Source organism: Canis aureus, chromosome 20 (assembly GCF_053574225.1).
Source record: "Canis aureus isolate CA01 chromosome 20, VMU_Caureus_v.1.0, whole genome shotgun sequence".
In the NCBI taxonomy this organism is placed as follows: Eukaryota; Metazoa; Chordata; class Mammalia; order Carnivora; family Canidae; genus Canis; species Canis aureus.
In genome coordinates, this window is record NC_135630.1 from 1,449,188 (window position 1) to 1,459,474 (window position 10,287).

Consider the following 10,287-nt stretch of genomic DNA (forward strand, 5'->3'; position numbering starts at 1 on the left):
GAATATTTAAAAATTGCTACCTCTAAATTAGTTAGGTATAAAATGAATTACTATTGCTCATTGCATTCATATAAGTGTCCCCAAATATAGGTACCTCAGAAAAGTTTTGAGGCCTCTGATACAACATAATGGAATACTTCTAATTTTTAAATGCAGATTTACCGTTAAATGTGAAAACAATATATAACATGATTTGTACTCTGTTGACAATTTACTATTGTTTAAAGTGTTTAATTTTGGGGCGCCTGGGTGGTGTAGCCAGTTAAGCATCCAGCTCTTGGTCTTGGCTCAGGTAGTGATCTCATGGTCCTGAGATCCGCCCCCGTCACTTCATGTTCAGGTAGGGGTGTGCTTGAAATTCTCTCTCGCTCTCCCTCTGGCCCTCCTGCTCATGCTCGCTCTCTCTCTACAACAAAAAAAATAAGTCTTAGGAAAAATGTTTACTTCTATGAACACACGGAGTTGATGGATGCCTCCCTCCGTGACAGCTTGCCAGCCCGGTTCTGCCGAACATGAAGACGTGGTTGGCCCATCGATACATGCACTTCCACATCGCATAATTCTTTGTTTACTTGAAATTTCTACACTGCTGACTTTACAGTGGTATTTTCCATTATTAAATGGTAGTTTGGGAACCCATACCGCAAATGAGTGTGCACTGTTTGCAAGGTTGCGATTCTGAATGTTTAGAGTACATGCACGCACACTTCTAGTCAGAGTTGGTCGTAGAACAAGGGTTCTGAAACTTCAGTTTGCATGACAATCTCATGGGGGCCTTGAAAATTCCTGGGCCCTACTACCTCAGTTTCTGAACTCCCTGGAGTGTGTTTAAGATTTGCTCTTCTAGGGGATTCCTGGGTGGCTCAGCGGTTTGGCACCTGCCTTTGGCCCAGGGCGCCATCCTGGAGTCCTGGGATCGAGTCCGGGTCAGGCTCCCGGCATGGAGCATGCTTATCCCTCTGACTGTGTCTCTGACTCTCTCCCTCTCTCTCTCTCTGCCTATAAAAAGTCTAAAAAAAAAAGATTTGCTCATCTAACAATATTCCACCTGATGCTGGTGCTGTTAGTTTTGTGGTCCACATTTTGAGAACCAGTGATTTACAGGGAAAAATATTGGACAGTAGCTGGAGGGTCACAAAGTCTGTTTGATCCATATTGTTTGTTGCTTCAGGAGAATTTTTAAAAATTCACATTTAAAAATTACTTATTCTGATAGGACATTGAAAAAATATGGTTGCTCTTTTTTGCTTATTGATAGATAAATTCGGAAGTGGGATGACAACTAGACCAGCATTTTGCACACTGGAAAATGATTTTCTTTTCATATAGTCATTCCCTTGGCAAGTATTTATTCATCAGAATACCATTAAAATTGTCGTTGGAGTCTCTGGTGGATTAAAACAGCCTGACTTAATTTCACACGCATGCATGCACACATTTTATATAGGAAAACAAATACTTTGACGTGCCTAGGTTGGAGAAAAAGTTGTGAAATATTGCCTGTGTGCCTGGCTTTTGAATTGCTGTGAATTTCTGGTCAGTTTTCAATGACATGACTCACATAGTATCTTGGTAAACATTAAGTGGCTAAGACAAATGACCTCTCTCCAGTGAAGCTCCTGAAAGATGATGAAGATTACAACTTCTCATGATTGAAACTGGTTGAAAATTATTGCCTTCCACTGAGGGAAAATCCCAACCTATTCTTTTTGATCTGTGCACATTCTATGAAAAAAAAATGGCAAGAACAGGGATGAATTTTTTTTCCTTCAGTGTGTACCAAATTTAGAAATCGGACATTTTCAAATTTTAAAAATTTCTAAATCTGTAGTACCTTTTGAAATATTAATGGGTATTAAGTCTTGAAACAAGATAGTTTCAATGTATGTATTGTTAGCTCTTGCAGATTAAGTGATAGACTTGACGGCCTTTGCACTTTTCCTCTAGGCTTTATTATATGATATTGAGAAAAATTAAAATCAGTACCTAAGAATTAAACATTATACATTTATAGAAGTATATTTGAGGCAACAAGTGCCTATTAAAATATTACCTTATGTTCTGTTCACAACTAGAAAGTCGTAACAGTGTTGGAGTCAATCTTTCACTTTATGGATTTGTAAACTCTAAATAGAATTAGGCATAAGGTATTAAATGATGCTGAGCAAAGCAGTAGGGAAAAGTCAATTAAATGAAGTGGGGAAATCATCCAAGTTACAAGGTAGACTTGCTCCATAGCTATCTTCTCTCATTTATTATAATGAGGCCAAGTGGATGATATCAAACAGCTAAAAGAATATATGCAACAACATGAAATGTTCTAATAACAGTAAATATAATTTTTGAATACTTTTGCATACTTTGATAACCTTCGAGACCGATTTTTAACTTTAAAATGGAAATTAAAGTTTGTGAGACATAAAACAAAATTTTAACGTGGCATGTATGTAAAAAAGCTATAAAATGAATATCGACTCGGATTTAACTTTCATGCTTTTCAAATAACATAGGAATAGAAAAATAACAGCAAACAAAAATTAAATTGAGAGACCAGGTCATTAATATCTACACTTCTTGCCACCTCTTCTCTCCACCAAATATCTTGGTTTCTTGCTTTAGGGAAATTTAAATCCAAAGTCTACAAGCCATCAAAGTTATAAGGCCAGGTATACAAAGGTAGCATGCCCTGGGGTCTTGACTTTTTTTATGTTAATAGATCTTATTTTGAAGTAGATAATAGATTGTTTTTAAATTTAGCTATCTAACGATTTGGATGATTTTTGGGTAAGTGTAACTACTTATCTCACAGTTTTAAACAGGGATAAGAATTTTAAACCTGGCTATATTGAGAGAGCATGGACTCCTGAGAGTGACCCCGTAAAACATCTGTTAGGAATCCTCTTGTAGGGTCAATGGCAGGTCTTATCTCGAAGCTAAGGAAAAACAAAACAAAACAGAATTCAAATTCTTGATTTTGTTAACATCAGGTTAACATTCTGTTAACATCCCAACTAACATAAAATAATTCCTTGAGTAGAAATAGAATAGAATTGACTTCCCTTTTCTCAAATCAGGCAGCCCTAGCAGTGAATTAAAACCATGGTAGTCAGACTGTCCTTAAACACACAACTGTTAATATGCCGTGAAAGACATTGCATCCTGTGTCATTTCCAATGCTCTGTAACAAATTACCTGGAACTTAGTGGTATAAAACAATACAGATGTATTAGTTGCATGTCTAGAAGAAAAAGTCTGAAATGGTTTTGTAAGGTTAAAATCAAGGACTGTGTTTTATCCGGATGCTGTAGGGAAGATTCTGTCCCTTGCCTTTTCCTGGTTCCGGAGGCTGCCCTCCGTCCTTGGTGTGTGCACCTGCCCCCCTGTCCTCAGCCGTGTAGCCACATCCTCCTTCACTCTGACCTTCCTGCTTCCCTCTTACACTGGTTCTTCTGATCATATTGGGTTTCCTGGAAAATCCGGGACAATCTTCCCATCTCAGAATCCTTAACTGAATCACTTCTGCAGAAGCCTGTTTGCATGGCAATATGATATGTTCCAAGGGTTACAATGTGGGCATCTTTCAGGGGCCAATATTTCTCTTACCCGAGACAGGAGCACAGTTTTTATGTAATAATAATGTGTAGTTTCTGTGGAGTGTCAAATGGTGTTCCCCCTGAAGGTATGCCCACGTCATATTTCTGGAAACAGGACACGTCTGTCACCTTATTTGGAAGAAAGGATCTTTGCAGATGTTAGGTCAAAGATCTTGAGAAGAAGCTCCTTAAACCCTCCCCTGTCCTTGAAATGTGCCTGCAAACTACTATTCTCATGCCGGCAGCCCTTTTGGGGATGCAGTCTGATGAGAGTGAGGTGTTCTTGAGACAATTAAGATGTTGTTGAGAGCAAATAACTAAACCAAGTTAAGTCCTCTGTATAAACTTTTTTTAAATATGCACAGAGCCTGATGTGGGGCTCGATCTCACAACCCTGAGATCATGACCTGACGTGAAATCAGGAGTCTAATGCTTCACGGACTGAGCCACCCAGGAACCCCTAAACTGTTAAGTCCCAGTGCGTGGGTGGGTGTGAGAATCTCCTTGTCTTGGGGCCACTTAGGATAAGCCTCATATTCCCTTGTTTATTAAAACAGCCACCTGCCAATCTGGAATCCTCTGTTGCTTTCTCTGGGATCTCCAAGCCCCCTGTGTGTGGGGGCCACATTCAGATTTCACCTGGGGAGCCCTCAAGGTTGCAAACCAACAATACAGCCCGTCACAGGAAAATGACATAGTCTCTAAATGTGAAAATGTCTGAAAGGCATATTTCGAGTTCTAGAAATTTTTCAAACAAAGATTAAAAATAACTTTAATAATCATAGTATTCATATGTACATTTGAATATACATTTATACATTTATAATCTGTACATTTATAATCTTAAAGATTTTCATATTTTTAAGAAAGATCTTATTTATTTATTCATGAGAGACCCAGACAGACAGGCAGAGACACAGGCAGAGGGAGAAGCAGGCTCCATGTAGGGAGCCCAATGTGGGACTCGATCCCGTTACCCTGGGGTCATGCCCTGAGCCAAAGGCAGATGCTGAACCCCTGAGCCACCCAGGTGCCCAGATTTTAGTATGTTAAGACACATCTTTAAAGACTGTGTAGAGGTGTCGCCTGGCTGGCACAGCTGGTTAAGCATCCAAGTCTTGGTTTTAGCTCAAGTCCTGATCTCAGGGTCTTGGGATCAAGCCTCACATTGGGCTCTGTACTAAGTGTAGAGTCTGCTTGAGATTCTCTGTCTCCTGCTCATTCTCTCTCTAAAATAGATAAATCTTTAAAAAACTGTATAGAAATATCATACCTAGAGATATACCCAAGAGGGGTTACTTGTTTGTGATAATTGAAAGATAAATACGTATCTCTGCTATGAACTCTTGTTTCAGGAGTTGAGTAAAATTTTACAGAATTGAAAAATGATGAATTAAGCAAAACAAACCTATAAATCCCTTTCCTTCATACTGGCGGACTAAAAATGGTTTGTATGAAAAAGAAAAGATTGTATATAACATTGTTATTCTGGGTACCAAATATAAACTTGTAAATAAATTCACAATATGATGAGTCTTTAAGAGGATAGTTGATAGAGTGAGTCATTCATTATTGGTGCCATTATTTACATTTTTCATTTCCTACAAGTTTTCTTGGCGAGATGCTAGATAGAAAAATATATTTCATTTTTTTATTGGTGTTCAATTTACAAAAATACAGAATAACCCCCAGTGCCCATCACCCAATCACTCCCACCCCCCGCCCTCCTCCCCTTCTACCACCCTTAGTTCGTTTCCCAGAGTTAGCAGTCTTTACGTTCTGTCTCCCTTTCTCATATTTCCCACACATTTCTTCTCCCTTCCCTTATATTCCCTTTCACTATTATTTATATTCCCCACATGAATGAGAACATATGTTTGTCCTTCTCCGACTGACTTACTTCACTCAGCATAATACCCTCCAGTTCCATCCACGTTGAAGCAAATGGTGGGTATTTGTCATTTCTAATAGCTGAGTAATATTCCATTGTATACATAAACCACATCTTCTTTATCCATTCATCTTTTGATGGACACCGAGGCTCCTTCCACAGTTTGGCTATCGTGGCCATTGCTGCTAGAAACATCGGGGTGCAGGTGTCCCGGGGTTTCATTGCATCGGTATCTTTGGGGTAAACCCCCAACAGTGCAATTGCTGGGTCATAGGGCAGATCTATTTTTAACTCTTTGAGGAGCCTCCACACAGTTTTCCAGAGTGGCTGCACCAGTTCACATTCCCATCAACAGTTCACATTCCCATCACATTCCCATCAATTCCCATCACATTCCTCTCCAACATTTGTTGTTTCCTGCCTTGTTAATTTTCCCCATTCTCACTGGTGTGAGGTGGGATCTCATGGTGGTTTTGATTTGTATTTCCCTGATGGCAAATGATGCAGAGCATTTTCTCATGTGCATGTTGGCCATGTCTATGTCTTCCTCTGTGAGATTTCTGTTCATGTCTTTTGCCCATTTCATGATTGGATTGTTTGTTTCTTTGGTGTTGAGTTTAAGAAGTTCTTTATAGATCTTGGAAACTAGCCCTTTATCTGATATGTCATTTGCAAATATCTTCTCCCATTCTGTAGGTTGTCTTTGAGTTTTGTTGACTGTATCCTTTGCTGTGCAAAAGCTTCTTATCTTGATGAAGTCCCAATAGTTCATTTTTGCTTTTGTTTCTTTTGCCTTCGTGGATGTATCTTGCAAGAAGTTATTGTGGCCGAGTTCAAAAAGGGTGTTGCCTGTGTTCTTCTCTAGGATCTCGATGGAATCTTGTCTCACATTTAGATCTTTCATCCATTTTGAGTTTATCTTTGTCTGTGGTGAAAGAGAGTGGTCTAGTTTCATTCTTCTGCATGTGGATGTCCAATTTTCCCAGCACCATTTATTGAAGAGACTGTCTTTCTTCCAATGGATAGTCTTTCCTCCTTTATCGAATATTAGTCGACCATAAAGCTCAGGGTCCACTTCTGGGTTCTCTATTCTGTTCCATTGAACTATGTGTCTGTTTTTGTGCCAGTACCACACTGTCTTGATGACCACAGCTTTGTAGTACAACCTGAAATCTGGCATTGTGATGCCCCCAGATATGGTTTTCTTTTTTAAAATTCCCCTGGCTATTCGGGGTCTTTTCTGATTCCACACAAATCTTAAAATAATTTGTTCTAACTCTCTGAAGAAAGTCCGTGGAATTTTGATAGGGATTGCATTAAACGTGTAAATTGCCCCGGGTAACATTGACATTTTCACAATCTTAATTCTGCCAATCCATGAGCATGGAATATTTTTCCATCTCTTTGTGTCTTCCTCAATTTCTTTCAGAAGTGTTCTATGGTTTTTAGGGTATAGGTCCTTTACCTCTTTGGTTAGGTTTCTTCCTAGGTATCTGATGCTTTTGGGTGCAATTGTAAATGGGATGGACTCCTTAATTTATCTTTCTTCAGTCTCATTGTTAGTGTATAGAAATGCCACTGACTTCTGGGCATTGATTTTGTATCCTGCCACACTGCCAAATTGTTGTACGAGTGCTAGCAATCTTGGGGTGGAGGCTTTTGGGTTTTCTATGAAGAATATCATGTCATTGGTGAGGAGGGAGAGTTTGACTTCTTGTTTGCCAATTTGAATGCCTTTAATGTCTTTTTGTTGTCTGATTGCTGAGGCTAGGACTTCCAGTACTATGTTGAATAGCAGTGGTGAGAGTGGACATCCCTGTCTGGTTCCTGATGTTAGGGGAAAGGCTCCCAGTGCTTCCCCATTGAGAATGATATTTGCTGTGGGCTTTTCGTAGATGTCTTTTAAGATGTTGAGGAATGTTCCCTCTATCCCTACACTCTGAAGAGATTTGATCAGGAATGGGTGCTCTATTTTGTCACATGCTTTCTCTGCGTCTATTGAGAGGATCCTATGGTTCTTGTTTTTTCACTTGCTGATATGATGAATCACATTGATTGTTTTATCAGTGTTGAACCAGCCTTGCATCCCAGGTATAAATCCTACTTGATCATGGTGAATAATCCTCTTAATGTACTGTTGTATCCTATTGGCTAGTATCTTGTTGAGAATTGTTGCATCCATGTTCATCAGGGATATTGGTCTATAATTCTCCTTTTTGGTGGGGTCTTTGTCTGGTTTTGGAATTAAGGTGATGCTGGCCTCATAGAACGAGTTTGGAAGTACTCTATCTCTATCTTTCCAAACAGCTTTAGTAGAATAGGTATGGTTTCTTCTTTAAACGTTTGATAGAATTCCCCAGGGAAGCCATCTGGCCCTGGACTTTTGTGTCTTGGGAGGTTTTTGATGACTGCTTCAATTTCCTCCCTGGTTATTGGCCTGTTCAGATTTGCTATTTCGTCCTGTTCCAGTTCTGGTAGTTTATGGCTTTCCATGCAGGGATCCCAATGAGAGACTTGATCCTGGGTCTCCATGATCAGGCCCCAGCCAAAGGCAGATGCTAAATTGCTGAGCCACCCAGGGTGCCCTCTTCATTTGTTTCATTTATTTATTTATTTATTTATTTATTTATTTATTTATTTATTTTAGTCACAGAGAGAGGGAGAGAGGCAGAGACACAGGCAGAAGGAGAAGCAGGCTCCATGCACCAGGAGCCCGATGTGGGATTCGATCCCGTGTCTCCAGGATCGCGCCCTGGGCCAAAGGCAGGCACCAAACTGCTGCGCCACCCAGGGATCCCTATTCATTTGTTTCTAATAGTGATTAAGAAAAAATCATTTTAAGATACATTGAGTACCACGTGCCAGTTCAAAGTTACTATGGTTTTTTTTTTTTTTTTTTTTTTACTTTTCCAACTGATGTAGATACTGAAAAGGAAACTGACAATATTCAGTTACCTGGCAAATAAAATACATATACATAAAATATACATAAAATATATATTACAAATAGTGACATTCATATATATCAAAGGAAAGGCTAATTATCTAAGTTTCTAAGAGTGAATTCCACATCATTAATTTGTCCAATGCAATAACATCTTGTGGAGGCCTGTAAATGCAGCAAAAAGAAGTTTATTAAGTAATCGTGTCATTTCTGCATCTAGAGAACAATATGGTATCGGTGATCTAATTATGATTAATATTACGTTTAAACTGGAATATTTAAATTAAGCTAGAACTTTCATGTTATAAGACAGGGGAACTACAAACAAACCTTAAAAGAATTTCCAAAACCCTGGTCCAGAAAGAGAAAAAAAGATCAGGCACCTGAGAGGTTCAAGGAATTGACTGAATCATCATGTGTACCTACATTCCACTTAAATGACAGGAGAGGCATCCCTGGATGGCATAGCAGTTTTGCGCCTGCCTTTGGCTCAGGGTTGCGATCCTGGAGACCCGGGATCGAATCCCACATCACGCTCCCGGTGCATGGAGCCTGCTTCTCCCTCTTCCTGTGTCTCTGCCTCTCTCTCTCTCTCTCTCTCTCTCTCTCTCTGTGACTATCATAAATTAAAAAAAAAGAAATGACAGGAGAGCAGAAAAGAAGCTCCATTATCAACACATGAAAAAATTTTAGAAAAGTCTGGAAGATTAGAAATCAGGGTTGAAATGATAGATAACCACTGCAGAAGAAATCTCAACCCATAACAGACACAAGAAAAATGTTACAAAGAAGAACCTACTTCCCAAGGAAACCCCAGAGAAACTTCACACTTGGAATGAACTGGTACACAAAACCCCACTGGACCCTCAGCCAATCACCAGGGAGGCCAGAACTGGGGCTGCTTAGCTTGCTGTCCCCAAGAGAAACACCCAGAACGGCTGTCTTTTACATAGTTGAGGATTTGTTCTGGGAGTTCCTTGTCTGGCTGCTGAGGATAAAGAGAAGCAAAGCATAGCCTGAATTTTTTGAACCTTGGTGGTAGGCAAGGGGAGGAAAGGACAAGGACAGTAAGCTCCACTAAGGAGTGAGATTCAATAAGGGAGAGAACACAGAACAAAGCCTTCTCTCCCTTGGCATTATCACCACACTCCACACTCCTGTGAAGGAGGAGGAGACAGAGGAGGGGGAAGAGGTAAGGTGAGTGGGAGAAGGGAGAGGGGAGGAAGAGGAACGTATAGTGTGTGTGTGTGTGTGTGTGTGTACATAAGCAGAATCCTTGTGAAAAGTTGTAAAAATATGAATCAGACTGTTAACAGTTATCATTTGGAGGCTGGGAGAAAAAGTAGTCTGTATTCAATACAGTTTTAGGGTTTTTTGTTTTGGTTTTTACAATGAACAGAATTGTTGTAATTTTTAAAACAATATATATTAGAAAATTCCAGGAAGAGACAGAAATGATGATCATAGTCATCATTTCTGGGCAAGAAAGGCTTGATGCAAAAGTTCAAAGCACTGAAGCAAATCTAACCATCAGCTACAGTTAATTAACGGATGTTCCTCTAATAGTTAAACATCCTTGGAAGTGTTTTAATTCCAAACCTCCAGAAACTATAAAGTTATTTGTAATTAAGAAGGTAATTAACTTCTATACAATTGTTACTTTTTTGTGCAAAAAAAATACACAAAAAACAACACACTCAGCAAAAGAGACGTCTCTTTCTAAATTAACTCAAAGTGGTAATTTCCAGGGTTTGGAAACCACTTCCTAAGAGTTACCCAAAGCAACAAAGGACTCACCTAATGAAAATTTCAGAAGACAATCATAAATCTTAATACTTATCTGATCAATACCCAAGAAA

At 39.3% G+C, this 10,287-nt stretch overlaps 1 long non-coding RNA gene across 1 annotated transcript; it reads right to left on the reverse strand.

Moving 5' to 3' along the window:
- Positions 1-203: 203 nt before the first annotated feature.
- Positions 204-4,854, reverse strand: LOC144291403 (uncharacterized). Its single transcript, XR_013358663.1, has 2 exons — positions 2,837-4,854; positions 204-406 (listed from the first exon to the last, which is right to left on the reverse strand). It is a non-coding gene; the product is annotated as an uncharacterized LOC144291403 (long non-coding RNA).
- Positions 4,855-10,287: the final 5,433 nt, after the last annotated feature.